Genomic DNA, 18,569 nt, shown 5'->3' with positions numbered 1-18,569 from the left:
ACCCCAAACTCACACACGGGTGACTTGTGCTCTTCCACCCATCCCCAGGCGAGCAGGGACTTGCCAAAAATCCCAGCCTCATCCCTGCCGGTGCCCGGCATCTATGGAAATATCTGTGTTTTAACCCATATACTCGCCCAACCTGTAATCAGAGCAACACAAATAGCCCCTGCTTCCCATGTAAATTAAAAACACCCATTAGGCAGATTTCAAAAGATGTCAGTAGGCTTATAATTATACACGACATCCTTCCGAGATAAAAGCGATTACCGGGGATGCAAATCACTTAGCAACCAATCAGTGCCCCCAGAGTGCGGAGCACTGACCAGCCATCCATTTTCGCCTCGTCCTTTTATTCCCTGCATCGAGCAAATACAAACACAGATAAAGAGAGGCACAATAGCTCTTGACACGCAAATAGGTTAACATAATAAAGCCAGCTTTAGCCGGCTCACTCGAGGGAGAAAAGCAATTCTCAGGCAAGCAGGAGGTAATAAAACAGGGCTTTTGTGTTCCTGGCTCCCATTCTCACCCCTTCGCCAGCTTTGCTGCATTAGCTGATAGGCATCGTGGTTTGATTGAATTACCTTTCATGAATATTAGCTTTTTGAGGAATGCGCAGGCAGAAGAGAAAGAAGAAATGTCTTATTTTTGCATGCATGCGCCTGCTGCAGACGGACATGCGGCGGCACAGATGCCGGCAGGGGCCGGGAGAGGGGTCCCGGCAGGTGCAGCCCCCGGCCCACCCCGCCAGCTGCAGCATCCCCAGCCCTGGGGGGGGGGGGTCACACACACACACTCCCTGCATCCCAGGATGAGACACCACCAGCAAAGGACCTTCCCCAGGGACACGCATCCCGCTGTCCTTCTGCCATCACCCTCCACGCTCAGCACCCCGCATCCCTGCCCGTGGTACCCGAGCGCCGGAGGGGGCTGGGGTGGGCTGGCTCCCAGCGCACATTCCCGAGCCCACCGCGCTCCCTGTGCCGCAGGATCACGCCGGAGAAGGAGCAGGGGCTGCCCGGCTCCACCGCAGATTTTTTTTTTTCCCACACAAGTTGAGGCCACGCAGGAAACCTGCTCCAGGCAAAAATTAACTCCGGCGCCTGGCAGGGATGCGAGCGGCCGCCGCTAATGCCGCACGCACGGCGGGGACAGCTCGGGGACAGCTCGGGGACGGGACACCTGGCTCGGGGACATCACCCCCGTGGGGTCATAGCACCGGGAGACCCGTCGGTCCCACTGCCAGAGCCCTTCTCCTGACAGGGCAGCAGCACGCAATTAAAAACCAGCCTCAGGAGGGAAGGGACTGATCCACAGCCCGCTCAGGGATGGATGAATTTTAGGCTCAGATAAAACAGAGAACCAGAGGGGCTTAAAAGCTGAGCTGATGTGGCCTCAGCAGCCTGGCAGCAGCCATTCATGTCCTCCTTCCATGGGCTTCCCAGCTCCAGCCTGAGGGGAAATATTCACACCGAGATATTGCAATTTTTAACGACACGCTTGGCTGAAACAGGGCCCAGCTCACAGCATCCAGAACGTGCCCTACCGGTACCGACCCTCAAAGCAGCAGGAAAGCTGCTCCTGAGGCTGGGAAAACAAGCCGTGCTCCCAGGGAATGGCTTTCCCTTCCCCTGTTCCCACACAAGGGAAGCACACGGCAATGAGAGCTTCCCTCTCCTTCCACCACGGCTTCGACCAGACCGCACCCGGCTCACACCGCGGCTCCCGGCACCGCCAATCCACTCCTCAAAGTTTTATGGATCATTCACAAGAAAAATCCCTCGCAGGATGCCGGGTGCCCTCGGCCAGGGACGTTTCCCACCTCAGCCCCAGCACCACAGCCTGGGTGTGAGAGCTTTGAGTCCCACCAGAGCGATGGCCACGTGTGTGGCCACTGACCAGAGACACAGCGGGCAGTCAAAGCCCACCACAGGGCCTTGAGAAGGGATGAGACACCACCAGCAAAGTCCCAAAGTGCCAAATCCCACTAAATTATCCCGAGAAAGATGCTGGACGGTCCTTGTTGAGAGAGGGGCCGCGTGGCTCTGTCCCCATGCCTGCAGAGCCCCACGGTCACTCCATCCTCCATGAAAGCTCCTCACCCACCCGGACAAGCTGCCTGCAGCATCCCGAGCAGGAGGATGCACATTAAAAATATACATAAAATATATATAAACATACATATAAATACGTATCAAAAACCTCCCTACGGAGATCCCGACAAGCAGAGCCGGGCAGACCACCACTGCCCAACGCCAATGAATTCATCCCTCGGCAAACACCAAGCACGGCTGGAAACTTTGCCAGTGCCTCTCCTCGGAAATACCCCGCAGGGCCGGAGCCGAGCCCCGGTGGCAGTGAGCTGTGCCGTGCCGAGCCGTGCCGTGCCGCCGGCTCGCTGCGTCCAGGCCCTGCCTCTCCAGCCATTAAATCTCCACGACGTGACGGCTCTCCCCGGAGCTGGATTGGGACGCTGGGGCTGAGCTGCTGGCACCGGCAGCACCTCATTTCTGCCGGGGACCGAGCCGGAGAGGCGGCACAGCTCGCTCGTCCCGGCTGGAGCCGGCGGCCGCCCCGGTGGATGCCCAGCCGTGCTGCCCAGGAGATCTCGGGGACCACGATGCCTCGTCCCCGGTGAATCGTATTCCCAGCGCCGATGGTCCAGAAGACGCCACAGGGATGCTGCCTCAGCAGCGGAGCTTTTCCCAGAGGGGATTTTCCCCGGCAGAGCCTCCTGACCCGGCGGAGGCAGCCAGGGAGACGGGTGTTAAATAAACCATCGCTGGGTGGGTCCTTCTTCCCTCTCCTTTGTGACCGGCGGGATCCACACCAGGCGCGGGGTCCATGGCGGGGTCCTGCTCTGCCACCACCCGCTCCGGTGTCGCGGTGGGATCGGGCGCTTTCCTGCCCGGGACGGAGGAGAAAAACCTTTTTTTTTTTTTTTTTTTTTTTTTGTCCCCAGGCGGAAAGGGGCAGAAAAGGGTCGCAGCAAAGGTGGCAGCTCCCGGTCGGCTCCCGCTGGAAGTGTCTCAGCTTTCCTCCTGGAGGCACCCGTGGATATTTTATTTCCACTCAAGAGTCAGGCGACCCAAAAAGCCATTTTAAAAAAATCAAAAATCGGATTAAAAAAAAAAAAAAAACCTCAAAAAAAACCAAAAGTTGTTGCCGTTCCTCTCCGGTAGCGACGGGCGAACCGGGCTCCGGCGGCGACGGCTCCGCGGGCACCACCGGGCACCGCGCTGCGGCGGCACCGCCTCCGCTGCGCTCCGGGAGCTGGCGGAGCCCCCCACTCCCCGCGCCCCCGCCCGGTAACCCCCCCGACCTCCCCGGTGCCCGGACCCCCGTTACCGTCAGAGCTGGATCCGGGCCGGCTGCGGGCGCTGCGTTGCGGGGCGCGCCGGGCCGCCCCCCCCGGGCCGCGCAGCAGCAGCGGCGGCGCCCGCCCGGCCCCGCGCCCCGCCGGCGGCCCGCCCCGCCCCGTGCGCGGCCAGCGTGCGGGTCCCGGCGCTCGGCCCCGGGGGGGGACGGCGGGGAGCACCGCGGGGAAAGGAGCGGGGGGGGACGGGGGGTGGACAGCAACAGCAAAAATATCCGGGGAGAAAAAAATTAAAAAATAAATTAACCCCAAATCCACCCGGCGCGGCTGAGCTGGGGCGGCGCGGCGACCCCGCGGGGCATCACACCGCGGCTGCCCCCGGTTCCTTTGTGCGGCGGCGGCGGCGGCGGTCGGTGCCCGGCGGGGCGGGGCGGGGTGTGGGGGGTGGGTGTCGCGGGGGGCAGCAGCAGCGGCGGCGGCGGCGGCTCAGCGCTCCATGGCGGCGGCGGCGGCGGCGGGCGGGGGTCGCGGCGGGGCGGGGCGGGGCGGGGGGCGCTGGCGGGGCGGCCCCGGCGCTCGCGGCTCCCGCCCGGCGCGCGGCTGCGGCGGCTCTGAGCGCCCCGCGCGGGGCCCGGCGGCCGCACGCGGCTCGGCCCCGCCCCCGGCGCGTTGCCATGGCCACGGCGCCGCGTCCTGCGGGGAGGGAGGGAGGGGGAGAAAAGGGGGCGGGGCGTCCCCGCCGGACGTGCGGCGCCTTCCCCCCCCCCCCCCATCGGCTTCTCGAGCGGGAAAATCCGAACGGCGGGACTGCGCTTCCCGGCGTGCCCCGCGCGCCGCCGCCGCGCCGCGGGGCTGAGGGGCGCCGTGAGGCATCATGGGAGTTGTGGTCCTGCTGGCGGGAGGGGTTTGCCGCCGGGGAGCACGTGGGGACAGCGAGGTGACAAGTCCGGAGTTAACGGGGGATGAGAGCCAGCCTTGGAGAGACTGTGTTTATCTGTGCTTCAGATAAACACAGTGTTCATACAAACTTTGAGTTAGCAGATTTTGAACCTCAGGGCTTCGTTTGCCATACAAGATGACTGAAGCCTCCAGCAGAAAGATTGTTTAGTGAATGGGAAAAAACAAACATGTTCTCTTTGACTCTGCGTGTCATTAGCTATCATTTGTTTTTTTTTTTTTAAAGTGTCCTATTGAGTTATTTTCCTGTTGAGTTATCTTTTCTTTCTCTTTAATTAATTGTCTGGTGTTATCAGTGAGACCCCTGGTCTCACCCGGCGACCCCAATGGCCATGGCCACAGACACCCCTGAGCCCTGTGCACTGTGAGGTCTGAGCAGGCACTGCAGCGGCTGAAGCTGTCCCCTTAGCACAAGTCCTGGAATGCATTATTGCTTCCTCAAAATCTTTGACCCAGGTTCTTTGTGGCACTTCACGTGTATGAGGGTCTGTGGGAAGGGGGCAGCCTGTTCACTCTTGTCCATAATGGTCCCACACGGGCATAGGGCAGCTCCATCAGCAGCCCAGTGTGAGCCTCCAGGGCCCTTTACCTCCCTCCATCCTCTCCCTCCATCCCTCCTCCCTGTCTCCTGCCTCTCAGCACTGAGGTTTGGCCACTTTTGGGGAGATCTGACTTCTCTACAGAGTTTTGAGGAGTTTTGACTGGATCTGGCTTATTCTTGGGGCTTCTCCACCTCCTTCATAGGGGGAAGCACCAGCAGCTTTCCAGACATCCATAATCAGGGGTGGCAAGGGGAGAGCTGACACCCAGGGCCCATTTTCCAAAAACATGAAGCTGCTCCAGTCACCACTCCTGATCCAGCAAATGCTGAAGGTTGGGAAATTAAAATAATAGCTAGATCTGCTTTCAGGAGAGCGACTCCTCTGTGCAATTATAACACGTATTATCCTCCCTGTGAAAATACATTATATTGAATAAATTCCCTCTCAGAGCAGGGCTATTCATACTGCTCATTTGTTTCAGTTCAAACATTTTTAGCTCATCTCTCTGGCAGGTTCTGGTGCAGTTTTATACCTTCTCTGCAGCTTATTTATCTGCTTCCCCGTGTTGCAATAGAGGCCGGCGATAAGAATAAAACCATTACAGATTTGCGAACAGCACTTAGATTTTTCAGAGATAATTTAATCAAAGCTATTAGGAAGGCAGGAAGAAAGATTGCTCTTTATTCGGGGGGAAAAAAAAAGATATAAAAGATATAAAAAGGAACCTTCATTCTTCTCAGAAAATGTTTTAGCCACCTGAAGTCACTCACAGGGACTTGAAAGGGTGACGGCGTCTTTGCCAGGGAAGAGATCCATCCCGGAATAGCAAACTTCAAAAGGTGGGTGTTTTGGCACTGCCTTCAAGGAGATACTATTAAGCAGTTCTGACCTCCCCATTTCCATCCTTTTTCTCCTTTTTTTTTTTCTTTTTTTTTTGAAGAAACACTTTTGTGATTCAGGGAACCCGTGAATACTTTGCCGGAACATAAATTTCCCCCAGCGATGTTGGGAACACAAGGAGAGCCTTAATCTGCTAATGAATGAGCTCTGCAAAGTGAGACCGGCCCCGCTGCCACTTCCAGAGGGATTGAATTGCAGGGAGGAAGCTGGAGGAGAGAGATTTTTAAAAGTCCTTCTGCTTTAGCACAAATAAATAATGCATCAGCACGTCTGGGGTGGCGGCGGGTGAGTCCCTCCCCTGAGGCACTGGCGAGCCCACCAGAAGTTTTCCATGCTCCCAAAACAGGAATAACACTGGATTGTAGTGACAGGACAAGGGGAATGGCTTCAACCTGACAGAGAGTAGGTTAAGATTAAATGTGAGGAAGAAATTCTTCCTTGTGAGGGATGTGAGGCCCTGGCAGAGGTTGCCCAGAGAAGCTGTGGCTGTCCCATCCCTGGAAATCCTCAGGGCCAGGTTGGATGGGGCTTGGAGCAACCTGGGATGGTTGAAGATGTCCCTACCCATGGCAGAGGGTGGAACAGGATGAGCTTTAATGTCCCTCCCAACTCCAACCATTCATTGATTCTCCTCTCTGATTCTGTGCTCTTTCAGATAACGATATCCCTTTAATTTAATATCATTATTTTTGACCGGCACTGGCAATTTGGAGCACGGAGTGTCTCCATCTCTCATCCTGACAAATGCATGCTGTAATTCTTTGCCCAAAATGTCACTCTGCCCTGGCAATGCCTGGCCCTCAGAACGAGAAAGATTTCCCGGGGATTAAAACCGGGCCATTACTCTCTTGCTTTAAATGCATTCAAGGTTCTGAAAGCTGTATCTGCTCTCGTTCTTTTTGTAGGAAAAGTTATTGACTTATCAAGGTTAAAATCCATTCCGTATGGCCCAATAAAACAGGGATATCTCCGCATCCGTGCTGTCATTTGCAGGTCCGTTTTCATGGCAACAGGGCTCTTTTCTGCACATTAAACGGTTCAGTTGTGCAAAGTTCAGACATTACATAAACACAGAGGTAACAACAACAACAAAAAAAAAATCAATGAGCTCATAGGCATGGAAAGAGGAGATAGCATTGATCGGGGCCGCTGTCGATATTTGGGATCGCTGGCTCCTGCCCCGCACGCAGCCCTCCTGTGCTGGCAGCAGGGACACAAAGGGATGATGAAGGACACGGAGGGGAAAATGGCACCTTCAGCTCCCTGCCAGCTCCTGCCTGTGTTTAATGTCACCAGCAAGGGGTGCAGAGATGCCCAGCCACCCCATTGAGGTTTTTGGTGCCAGCGGTGCTGTTGTCACTTCAGTAGGTTCTTCCCATGGCTGATTTTGGCTCTCAACCCCAATTTCCATTCCCATCAAATCCTTAGAGGCTTCCCCCAGCTCCCAGCTGGGGGAAATGCAGCACTCCAAGGAACGGGGCTCTAAGAGGTGGCTCCAGGCAAGGACGGGACTCAAACACTGCCCTGGCAGCACCACACTGAGGACACGGAGCACTGGTGGGGTGTGGGGTGTTGGGGCCAGGCACTTTGATGCTGATGGGAGATGTCAAGCTTTTTGCTTCCCAGTCAGAGGGGAGAGAGAGAGATTCCGGCATTAAAATGCTCGTTAGAGGAGAGACACCAACATCTGTTGGGAAAGCAAATGGAGAGCAGAGTGAGACGGCCAGAGGCAGCCAGGCGTGAAGAGGAGGAGGAGGAGGAGGAGGAGGAGGAGGAGGAGGAGGAGGAAGGAAGGAAGGCAGGAGTGGGGGTCTCTCCAAGCTGCTGCTGTGGCACAGAGGATCTGCTGCGCCTCACCCTGTGCCGGTGCACGGGCACATTCCTGGATCCCAAATCTCATCAGAGTTAGAGCAGAATTTGCCCACAAAGAAAAACTGGTCCCTTACAGCTCCTTGCTGGGATCCTCGGGGTCTGAAGCTCCCTGAGTGCTGGGGCCAGACTCTCCAGGGAGAACAGAGGGCATGGAGGGCATGGAGGTTGATCCATGCACATGGGACAGGTGGCTGATCCAGGCTCAGAAATCTCCTGTTTGGCCGAGGAGCTGTGTCCAGCAGCATCCTCCCTGCTGTCCCCCTAGATGCCACTGCTCTGGGTGGGCACAGAGGTGCAGCTGGGCAGCATTTTGGGGCAGCTGCCTGGGGTGCTGCAGGGTCAGCGAGGCAGAAGCTCCCGTGCTCTGAGCTTGCTTCCCCTCGGTTTATTTATAGATTCAGCAAGTTATTCAGCTGAAACAAATCCCCTTTCCAGCCGGGTCCCGGGGCCAGCGGCGCCTGCGTCCTCTCCCAGTGCATCAGGCTGCGTTTTCTGGGGGCACTGGCGGCCCCACAACACCACCCTGGCATCTGCAGGGCCAGGGGGTGGCCTGGGCAGGGTGACAGTCCCCGGGGGACAGGTAGTGACACAAAAGCCACCCGAGAGCAAGCCAGGATGGACTGCCCGTGGTAGGGGATCAGGATGAGGGGTGAGGGGTGGGCTGGATGGGGTGAGGGGCTGGGGTCCACGCTGCCCCCCCTTCCAGCCCCCAGCCCCCTGACAGTGATGCCAGGAGCGAGTGCTCGCTGCCAGCCTGAGTCTATTTTTACTCCCTGCTTAAAAATATCCCAGTCCGGGTCACTGGCACATGATGGATCATCCTTCCTGCGACTGCCCTCGGGGTCTTCCCAGCTCCAACACAAGGAGCAGAGCCCAGCTTCCTGCCAGAGTCCCCCTCAACCTTCTCATCCTGCAAAAGCACCAAGGGGGACACCACAGACCCCACAGAAATATCCACGTGTTCCTGGGGCTGGAATGTGATGAGCCAGCCCTGTCCCAGCGTGGCCCTGTGCCAGCTCTGCATCCCAGCAGTGACCAGGAGCATCCTGAGGTCACTGTGTCCTCACTCTCTGCTGTCACTTCCCGAGCAGAATCTGTGCCTTTTTTCTTCCCTCCTGCTGGTATTTTGTGAAAAATCCAACCTATTTCACCAGAATCTTGGGTGAAAGCTCCAGTGAGCAGAGCTGGGAGCATAAGGAGGAGCCAATTCCAGCCTGTGGAGCATTTTCTATCCCTGCTAGTCCTGAGGCTCTGATGCCACCCGAGATAAGGTGCTGACTGACAGGTGATTTGGTTTTATCTCACTGGGAATGTTTCACATCCTGCACAGGGGCTGTTCCACAGCCTCTTTGTGCTGGAGTGCTCAAAAGCATCACTGGGTGGAGGCAAGGCCAGGAGGTTTCAGGGGGTCCCCAGCCCCCAGCTGCAGAGGGGACCCTCTGTGGGCAGACTCCCAGTGGTGCCACTCCCAGGGAGGGCTCCGTGGGCACACCTGGGTGTTGTCCTGTGGCCATCACCTCCTCCCTGCTGGTCCCCAGCGTGCCAGGGCCTCAGAGCCCATCACAGGGAATTCAGCAGCTCCTTGGCAAAGCCTTTTGGCTCTGGGAGTGACCATTTCCCAGAAGAGGACACGATTAGGGCCAGGTCTGGTGGTGCTGCTGGGCTTGTTCCTGCCCCATCTCTTGCACATGGTGTTCCCTCCCTACACCAATATTTTATCCCCCTCCCCTTGTTCTTTAACCAGTTTCCTTCTGCACCAAAATTCTCGACTGGGGTGTTTAACTGCATTTATGGAGCAGTGCTGGGATGTTTTTCCAGCCTGGATACAGGGTGGTCCCTGCCAAGGGGGGCAGCCCCAGGAAGCTGAGCTATGGGAACGAGAGCAGAGCGAGCTGGAGATTCCCAGGAGATCTTCACCTTTAACTTATTTGCTTCTTTCTCCTCCAAATCTGCTGACATTTGGAAAAGGGGAATCGTTGCAATTTGCTTGTTTCAGCAGGTTCCCCCTCTCCCCCGTGCTGCTCCCAGCTCTGCCGGGCTGTCAGCAGCCCCAGCACCGTGGAAGGCACTGACTGTGGTGGGAGAAGGAAGGTGAATGATCCCTGAACCTTCCAGCGTGGGACAGAGCAGTGCCCAGGGCACCAAGCAACACCCAGCAGCTCCAAGCAATGCCACATGGTGGGACCAGAACCCCTGTGCCCCCCATCAGGGCTGCCAGGAGAGCTGGCACAGCCCCCTGGCCTTTCAGCCAGGGAAAGCACCCAATTCAATCCCCCTGACAGTCAGGAATTTCAAATGATTTATTAAAAATGTATAGAGCTGGGTTGTCGGTGTCACTGCTCTGATAAGAGCTCGTCTCCCGTGGCAGCCGCCGGGTTTGTGTTCCCCTCACTCAGCCAGCTCCAGGGGGAAGGATCCTTCCACCTGCATATTAATTTTTGGCACATTGCTGCAGGCAAACCCATCCATGAGGTGCTACAGCTGAGCCATGACCTCTGGGAAGGCATTGTTGAGTCCCCTGGCCAGCCTGGCCGTGGCACTGTGGCCAGGACAGCACCAGGCACAGCTCTTCCTGCTCCCTCTGCCCCTTTTGGCTCCTTGGGATCTGGGGGTCCCTTCCTGATGACCCACAGCACCCAGGAAAGGTTAATGGAGACAGAGAGAGCACAAGGAACTCCATTCCCCACATGGTGTATTCTAGAGAAGGAGAAATGGGACATCTCGGCAGTTCTGCCATCCATCTGTGCCATCCCTGTCCCTGTTACCAGCCACTGGGACCTGCCCATGTCCTCAGCAGGATGTGCCCAAGCCCACTGCCTCCACAGCAGATGATCAATTAAAAACAGGATTTTCTCCTGTATTTTTCAAAAAATTCTTTCTCTGTGGCACCCAGGCTTTCCCTGGAAACCCAGCTGGCAGCGTTGGGCATCCCCAGCCCTGCTTGGGCTGTGATTGTCCTGTGGGACCATCCTCCCCACCCTCCCCACCCTCACCATGCTCAGCGTGGGGCTGGGGATGAGGCAGCCGGGTCTCGGTGACTGAGCCAGCACATCCGTCACCATCAGCACGGCCCTGCCTTTGTGTGACACCAGGACCGTGCAAATCAGGCTCTGTGTGCCCCCGAGCCAGGCTCTGCGTGGAGCCAGCCCCAAAATCCCTCCTGGAAAAGGCACAGCACTCTTGGGCAAGAGCCTTGTTGTTCCAGGATAACGGGAGCCTGGCAGGGCTCCCACGTGAGGGCTGCCAAGCCCAGTGGATTGGCAGGACCACCCCACCTCCTGTGGCATTCCTGATCCCAGATCCCACTCCCAGAACCCTGCTCCCAGTACCATTTTCTGGAAGTCAGGAAGTCAGTCCATGTCCCCAGGAATGTGCTCCCAACATCCCATCCCTGCATCCCTCCTCTCACAGCCCACTCACGCCACCCCCTCTCCCAGTTTTGAGTCCAATTATGGCTCAGAAACTAGCACGGTGCCCAGGTGTACAATCCCAATTAGGCTTTGCTTAAAACCAATTAACCACCGTGATAAGTTTTCCATTTTGGAGCAGGTTTCCACGGGACAACCTCTGTCCTGCTGGGCCTCCCAGAGATGGGTGCCAGCAGAGCTGCCAAAACCTGGGGCTGCCCTTGTGTGGGGGGGACACTCCTGACCCCACCTCATCATCCTGGGGTGGCTTCCCAGACCTGAACCCCTGTGGATGGTGCTGAGCACTGGGCTGGTCCCTGTCCCACCCCTGGGGACACATGGGGACACCCAACATTGGGCTGACAGCCATGATGAGGTGCTGGAGGCCTTGGCTCCTGCTGCATCCCACAGCAGTGGGGATCCCATGGGAACAGGGAGGAGGTGGCAGCTCTGGATGGTGCTGGACATCTCCAGGCTCTGGGGCCGGGGGCTCATGCTTGGCTGAGCTTTCCATGCGCTGCTGGTGCCCTCCCGCCGCGGGCTTTGATCCTCACGGCCAAAGAGCAAAGGCAGCGCCTTTGTGCGCCGGGAGGCTTTGAAGTCTCCCAAAATGGGGCACAGGGGAGTGACCGGCCCCTCTCTGCCTGCCCAGCCCCACTTTCACTCCCATTTTATTTCCTTCTTCCCAATTAGGAGCCACCTCCGGCAATAAAACCTGCAAACTTTCCCTGGCTGGGGCTGGGGGCTGTGACACCTCACAGAACCCCCTGGGGGTCGCAAAACGCCCCCTGCCACCCTCTGTGATCACACTGATGTGTTCCCCCAGCACAGGACATCAAGTGACTTCCCCTGCTCCAGGAGGCAACAGTCATGTCCTGCCCAGCGGGTGACACTAATTATCTCTGTCCTTAATTCTCATCCCATTTTTAATTTCCCACTCCAAAAGCAAGCACAAAATGTGCCTCTCTTCCAACCCCTCCTTTCCCTTTCGGTGGCTCCGCTGAGCCCGGGAGGTTGAGCGGAGCCCGGTGGGGACGTGCGAGCCTGGGTTTTTTTGTGAGAAAAATGCGCATTGATCATTTCTGGGAATCAGGCTGTGTTTTTTACTCTGAAGCATCCATTATACACAGCTGCTTAATTGACGAGCGCTGCCGAGTCACCTCGGCTGCCGGAGTAAAACAGCCTAAAAGCTCCAGCGCAGAGGAAGTCCGCGCTTTATAAATTGATTCAGTGGGAGAGAGAGAGAGCAAGTGAAAAAAAACATTAATTACAGATGCTTCTGTGGGCACTGTTTTATGGCAGCGAGACCAGGATGTGGGCAATTCTCCTAAATGTGCTGATTAGACAGCACTTCATGTCTGGGAGCACATTAAATGGGCTCTGTAAAGCTATTAAAGATGCAGCGCCATAAAGAATTGACAAGAGCGAGCGGCAGCGGCGCAGCCCCGGGCTCCTGCCGGGCTCCAGCTCAGCTCCTGCCCCATCCCTGCCCCAGGCTCCTGCCCCATTCCTGCCCTGGGCCCCAGCTCAGCTCCTGCCCCATCCCTGCCCCAGGCTCCTGCCCCATTCCTGCCCCAGGCTCCTGCCCCATTCCTGCCCCGGGCCCCAGCTCTGCTCCTGCCCCATTCCTGCCCCAGACTCCTGCCCCATTCCTGCCCTGGGCCCCAGCTCAGCTCCTGCCCCATCCCTGCCCCAGGCTCCTGCCCCATTCCTGCCCCAGGCTCCTGCCCCATTCCTGCCCCGGGCCCCAGCTCTGCTCCTGCCCCTTTCCTGCCCAGGCTCCTTCCCAGTTCCTGCCCCGGGCTTCTGCCCCATTCCTGCCCCATTCCTGTCCCAGGCACCTGCCTCACTCCTGCCTCACTCCTGCCCCATTCCTGCCCCTGGCTCCTTCCCAGCTCCTGCCCCACTCCTGCCCCAGGCCCCAGCTCTGCTCCTGCCCCTTTCCTGCCCCAGGCTCCTTCCCAGCTCCTGCCCCACTCCCATCCCAGGTTCCTGCCCAGCTTCTGGAAACTCCTGCTGTCCAGAGGACGGACCCCCTGGGACCAAACAGGATGAAAGTCAGGGGGCTTTGGGTGCTGCTCTGGCTTCACCCCCCATCTTTTCCCACCCCAGGATGGGCAGGAGATGGGGAGGAAGGAGCCATCCATGCTGTGGCTCCAGGATCCAATCCTGGCAGGCCGGAGTGACCCCGGCGCGGTGGGCGCGGGGCCGGCCGGGCGTGCGATGTTAACACAGCTCAAATCAATTTGTCAGGACACAGCTCACCAATTAGCACTGCTGGGATTATTACTCATTTGCGCACTGCAGGTTTCAGGGAATTAATCAAGGGCTCACGGGTAGCTGGGACAGCCAGGGAGGGAAGGGTGACGGCAGCACCCAGCACAGCTGATGGTGCCTGGAGCTGTGCTGGAGGTGTCCGGTATTTCCCTGGAACCAGGGGGATTTGGCCCTTGAAGGACACCCCAAAATAACAACCACCCCCTTCCTGGAGCCACACATCCGCACCCAGACCCCAACGGTGCCAGATCCTGGCTGCAGTGGGACAGGAGCAGCAAGAAGTGAGCCCAAGGCAAAATGACACTTCCCACATCATCCTAGGGAGCTGACACTGAATGGTGTCACCCAGCCACACCTGGCCTGGGGAGCAAGCAGGGCCCTGGTCCTGGCACGGCAGTGAGGGTCCTGAGGGAAGCAGGCGCTGGTGCCAGGGGTTTTTGGCACCAAATGGGTCACCCAGGGAGGATTGTGAGCAGGAATGGAGTCACAACCTGTGAGCAAACAGGACAGGAATTCACAACCCAGGCTATCAACTAAAACAGTGTGGGCTGGGCTGTTCACCCCTGGATCCCACTCTCCAGCACAGGAATATCCACCTTCCCAAGGTCCCTGTCCCTGCCCTGCTCAGGGGAACACTGGATCCAGGTGCCCGGGGGGTTCCCCTGGCCCTGCCCTGGCTGGGGGTCCCTGGGCTGCCTGGCTGTGGATGCCAAAGCGAGCTGGGAGCTGGGAGCTGGGAGCTGTGTGCAGTGCCAGCTCCAGCCGCCGTCCCTCTGATGGATAATCGATCCCTCCGAGCCGGGGAGAGACACCCTGTCCAAACGCATCAGCCTTGAAATGCCAACCTCCCTAATGCGATTTTACAATCTCCTATAATCGAGTGGCAGCAAAACTTCCCTTTCCCCAGGCTCCCCTCCCATCACAGAGCACGTGGACTGAGGCTGCATCCTCCCAAAGTCCTGCTCTCCATGGGGGTCAGCTCCCCTCTGGGATGAGATGTGGCCTCAGGGTGCCAGGGGCAGCCTTCTGCCAGCCCCCAGGACTGATGAACCTCTGCCCCAAAATATGGCCATGCTGACATTTGGGACAGCCACAGCTGTCCCAAACCCACAGCCATCCCAAATGCACCTCCCTGGGGTCCCTGCAGCTGGGTGAGCACCCCTTGTGCCTTCCCAGCCCCCCAAAATTACAAACTAAGCCCTAAGCATTGCCGTGGGTATTTGGGAGTCTTGTACCCCACCACAGGCTCCACAACCTCTGCCAGGGCCCAGGGGAAGGTGCAGAGCTGTCAGAGCTGAGATCCCAACACCCTTTTTTGTGGGAACAAAGCCACAGCAGCCCCTTGACCCCGTGTAAACCCCAAAGTCAGGCTGGGGGGCTGCAGGGGGGTCTGGCAGGACCGTGAGGCTGAGCCTGCTGGGAACCCCAGCGCAGCTCAAGGTTAGTGCCGGTAATTAAGGGCTGGGATTTGCATGCAGCAAATGACTCCAGCTAATTGCAGGTTTAAAAGGAAAATGATCGGAGAGAGGATTGTTTGCAAAATTGGGGCACGGCGGAGGAAGGGAGGTGGAGGAAGGGACGCTCTGCTCGGCTCTGGAGGTCACCAGGCTGGCTGTGCCACCGCTGCTGGGGACAGCACACCTGGGTGGCCGTGGCAGGAGCTGGCAGTGCCACCACGGCCCCGCAGGGTTGGACTACCAGGTCAACGAGCCCCGAGGGATGCAGAGTGACCCCCAGCTCTAGAGCTGCCCCCCAGCCCCAGGCCAGGCTCCCAGACCCCCCACACGTGGGCAGAGCGTGGCACTGTGGCTGCTGGGCCACTGCCAACTTACACCCCAAACCCCCCCCCACCCAAAAAAAAATAGTTACAAATGCCAAGGTGCTGAATTGATTCATTTAATTTTCCCTTCTCATTTGATCAAGAGCAGGGTGACATTTGGCAAAAGTTGCTGATGAGGGATTGAATGATTAATTGTCATGACAACCATTCCTGGTTAATGACAGGGATGAGATTGTGCCGGCATAAAAGCCGGAGAGTGGCCTTGAGTGCCGCGGTGCTAAATTACCAGGCATGTCACTGTTTGTGCTTTTGGTAAAACGTGGCCATGCGTTTCTAATGAGAGGTTAACTGTGTCCCCAAAGTAATTACAACTGATTGAAGAGGTAGTTAGTAATTAGAGGATTAACTGTAATGAGTCTCACCTGCAGCTGTTGCCATAGTTACAGTATTTTAGATGATCGGAGTTAAAATAGGACGAGGTGCTGGCAGAGGTGGTTCTGCCCCTTGGGGCACCCTGGGGGCCTGGGTGGGCTGGTGCCCCCACTGCACCCACCAGCCCACGGGGTGTGCCATGGGCTGGGCATGGAACTGCCAGGGAATCCCATCCCAAAGCCAGGGATGCCAGAGCGGAGCATCCCCCACAGCCCTGCCAGCCCTGGGGAGCAGCAGGTGGGAGCCCCAGGGCTGGCTCTGCCAGCAGGAGATTGCCAAGGGCAGGAAAGTCACCAAAAAACCTCAAATCTTCAAATTCTGACAGCCAGGGCTGGCTCTCTCGGGGAGCTGGGAAGGGGGGAGCACAAGCACGGGGATGGCCTCAGAGCATCACTGGTGTCCTCCAGAGTCCCTGAGCTCTGACTGCACCAAAGTGCCACCTCCACTGCCCAACCTGAGCTTGTTCCAGCTCTCCTGATTCTCTGCTCTCACGGCTGACAATTTACAGGCCCATGTAAAACCTCCAAGTACAGTATCTTTAATTATTCCATCCATAAATGATAAGAGCCATTCATTTCAGGGCTCTCATTACGAATTTATACCCCTGTTTAATGTGCTCACTAGCAGCAGACATCCCACAGCTCGCAGAGAAATATTGAACAATCCTTTCTGGAAGAGCCAAGCGGATACCAACGGAGCTATTTTGGACTTGGGAAGAGAGACGGGCAAAGCAGGGGGGATTGGGCTTTAAAATCAAGAGCAAACCCCTCACCCCAGGGAGGTCTGGGGGCTCCAAGGGCAGGTGGCTCAAAGCTTTTCATCCAGGTGCTTCCCAAGTGGAATTCTGCTGCTGGTTTTTTGAGGTTTTTTTGTTTTTTTTTTTTTTTTTGATATGCTGATGGTTGAAAGTGAGCTTCATTTTGATAGAAGTATAAAAATAGAGCTTCATATTTATATATATGACTATAACTACGGGGAGGCTTTTGCAAACACTTAACTTGAAATAAAAAAGTAAAAGAGAGAAATCCCAAATATTCACATTTCCAATCAAATACCCTGAGTTGCTTTGACCTTTCACAATTTTTTCCTGGATTTTTTTCCAGCACCCGTGTGCTCCCAGGTTGGAATCAACCCCTCCCACACAGTTTGCCTTTGGGAGCTGCCACCTCTGTTGCTTCTTTTCCACAGGGACAAGTGCATGTGCCCAGTTTTCGTTTTCCCAGGATTTCAAGGCATTTCCCCTCCTGCCCTGTCCTGCTGGTGATGTCCTGAGTCCCACAGGTGGGACCACAGTGATGGGGAAAAGGAGGGGGCATCATCCTGCCCCCAGCACCACATCCATCAGCCACGCTGGTGTTCTCCAGCCACCAGTGATGGAATCATGGAATCCCAGACTGGTTTGGGTGGGAAGGAACCTTAAAACTCATCCAGTTCCACTCCCTGCCATGGGCTGGGACACCTTGCACTAGACCAGGTTGCTCCAAGCTTCTCCCCAAACTTTGGGCTAGGATGTGTCTTTATGGAGACTTTCAAATCACTTCTGCAGAGCCTGGAGGGAAAACACACCGTGCCTGCTGTAAATTGGCAAAAAAACCCAAATGTAATGTAATTAATGGGAATATTGGCTCTCAGGTCTTGGGGTTTTATCAACAAATCTTAAATTTAGAAGCTGCCAGGGCTCTTTTAAAGAGGAATTAATCGGAAGTGGTGCTGTAATTGCCCACGAGGAGTAGCCACAGTGAGAGATAAGCTCATAATGAGCTGTCACTGCCGGTGGCTTTGGAGTATGAACACCCAAATTAATAAACAGGGATAATTGGAAGGAATCAGGAAGGGACCTTGCTGGTCCCTGCAATCCCTGCTGGAGCTGGAGATCACTGGGTGTGATGATGGATGGATGGATGGATGGATGGATGGATGGATGGATGGATGGATGGATGGATGGATGGATGGATGGGATGGATCCATGGATGGGATGGGATGGGATGGATGGATCTATGGATGGATGCATGGATGGGGATCTCTCCAGGTGGGATGGTGCCTGGCTGTGGTGCTTGGTGGGTGAGACACGGCCCAGAAGCAAAACCTGGCGTTTGGGATGCTCAATGGACGGGATGCCCAACAGGTGGGATATTCATGGGACTGGATGCTCACTCAATGGGATGCTCAGTGAATGGGATGCTCACCAGGCAGGATGGGATACCCCGTGGGTGGGACACCCCTTGGATAGGCTGTCTCAGGGCAGGACACCCACTGGATGCGATTCTCCCACGGGACACCTGGAATGCTCAGCAGGTTCTCCCTGGACACCATGGGATGCAGCGTGCCCTGCTCACCTCCCCTTCCAGCCCAGCTCCCACCCCTGCCCTGGGCTGAGCACCCAGAGCATCCCAGCCACGCCAGCCCCACTTCCCACTGAAATTAAAAATATAACTCATGGAACCCCTTCCACTTGTGCTGGGCTCGGAAAACACCAGGCTTCCTCCCCCTCCTTTTTAATAACATCCAAACTGTGGAGCTAAACTACTTGACAGAGGCCTTTAAATATGTGCAAATATATATTTGGACTCGGTCGGTTTTTTTTTTTCTTTCCTTTTCCCGGAGGCTCTTCCATTAGGTAATATTTGTTGCCAACATTAATTTCATTAGATTTTCATGGCATTTTAATAGGAGCCCCGGTGGTTTTTTGCATATATTAGCATGCGGGAGGAAGGAGAGTCACCAAATTAGAGTGTAAAAAAAAAAAATCTGGTGTAAGAGGCAGCAAAGGGAAATTCCTGGGACTGGGGGAGAAGGGGAACCGCGGCATTCCAGGTCTGGCATTCCAGGTCTGGCTCTTTCCCGTCGGCTCCGGAACCTGCCAGCCCTTAATGAAGATATTTCCACCCTGATTGTCAGCGGCGAGCGGAGCCTGATTAGAGCCCGAACCCGCGTGGAAGAGCTCGCAAATTAAATACGCGTTGATTATGCAAACTCGATCCCGGGTTTATCCCTCATAAATAAGGCATGAGCCGGGCTCGGCTCTCCGAGGGCAATATTTATTGTATGCAAATCGGGCACGGGGCTGGGAGGAGAAATAATCA

The 18,569-nt window shown here is 56.5% G+C and overlaps 1 protein-coding gene across 1 annotated transcript in view; it reads right to left on the bottom strand.

Moving 5' to 3' along the window:
* Nucleotides 1–3,774, bottom strand: part of FAM222A (family with sequence similarity 222 member A) — a 28,024-nt gene extending 24,250 nt beyond the window's left edge. Inside the window, 1 exon segment of the mRNA XM_036393459.2 lies at nucleotides 3,627–3,774. The gene's annotated coding sequence lies outside the window, so the exon portion shown is untranslated.
* Between the last annotated feature and the right edge of the window lie 14,795 nt (nucleotides 3,775–18,569).

This window comes from Molothrus ater, chromosome 18 (assembly GCF_012460135.2).
Source record: "Molothrus ater isolate BHLD 08-10-18 breed brown headed cowbird chromosome 18, BPBGC_Mater_1.1, whole genome shotgun sequence".
NCBI lineage: Eukaryota > Metazoa > Chordata > Aves > Passeriformes > Icteridae > Molothrus > Molothrus ater.
The sequence above is the reverse complement of the archived record's forward strand: the minus strand, read 5'-3'. Positions and strand labels throughout refer to the sequence as shown.